Raw genomic sequence first — 1,312 nt, 5'->3', positions numbered from 1 at the left:
TGGGTTACCATCAGTGCCACTTGCCATGGGCATTAGCACCCCGGACCCCAGCCACATATCAAGACGAGAGAACATGTCATGCAGTGGGGGCTAATCAGTATGCTCAAACACATGTGGATGTAAAGCACGCTGTGCATCTACCAAATCAAACAAGTCCAGTTAATGAGTAAGTGCAGTGGAGGCTCTTGATGTGGGGTGTGGCCTCCCAGAAGCCCTATTGATAGAAGTAGGGAATGTCCAGCCGCAGCCCGTCCTTTGGGGCTGAGGGGCAATGTCCCCCCCACCTTTTGCCCCTCAAGAAGAGTGCCTGTCAGGCTGAGCAAATGTCAGCCTGACAGACACTCTTCATTTTCAGATCATGCAGCCAGGAGCTAGAGCTGCGCTATTTTCACAGGCTCCCGGCTGCCTGAGCTGAACTTTGCTGGCTGAAGAAGTCAAAGCCCTGTGGGCGTGACCTCTTCAGCGTAGCAAAGGTGCCTCAAGGCCCTCCCCTTTATGACAAGGAGGGAACGTCACCGATTGCTTCGGACTCGGTTGCTTCAGTTTTAAGCTCTGAAGCACCCAGGGCCGAATGTCAATCAGTGACACCTCGTCACAGAGTTGGGTCAGCAGTCTCGCTGACCCCATCCCACTCTGTGACGAGTTGGGATTGCTGCCTTCCCTCATTGGCTGACCTTAGGTTAGCCAGTGAGGGAAGACAGAAGTCCCAACCCTCCATGGACCCGAGGCACAGCTGAAGGTAAGAGTGTGTGCGGTTTTTTCAATGAATGTTTGGTGCATGCGTGTGTGTATGAATATTTGATAATGAGTATTGTGCTTGGATGGGTGTCTGCACGCTTGTGTGAATGAATGGGTGTGAGTGTGAATGTGTGCCTGTGTGTCCGACCCTCTCCCTCCTAAAATTACCACCACTGGGAATGTCAAATTGAACTACCTCTGCCCCCAATATTTGGACCACATACATTCGAGAGAGCGTAGTTTAAACGTCACCATTTTAGATGTGGAATGCCTATATTTAACAATGCTGCATTAATAATATTATTCATTGAAACGTATTGTAACGTGGAGAATTTTCATATGCATAACTAATGTTGACTGTAGGAATTAATTGTTTGTATTATGACTAACTGAAAATTATTAACACATATAAAGATTGCATTAGAATTCATACATCTTAAGTTAGCGTGAGTCGAAAACTAGCTATGTAGCTCTCATATTAAAGCTTATTTTTCTGTTTCTTCAGTGTGCTGACTCGCAAAAGGCCATGACCCAGCAATTGTCCTTTTCTCCGTTATATGTAACATTGCTAGAT

Source organism: Pleurodeles waltl, chromosome 2_1 (assembly GCF_031143425.1).
Source record: "Pleurodeles waltl isolate 20211129_DDA chromosome 2_1, aPleWal1.hap1.20221129, whole genome shotgun sequence".
Lineage (NCBI taxonomy): Eukaryota > Metazoa > Chordata > Amphibia > Caudata > Salamandridae > Pleurodeles > Pleurodeles waltl.
The sequence above is the reverse complement of the archived record's forward strand: the minus strand, read 5'-3'. Positions refer to the sequence as shown.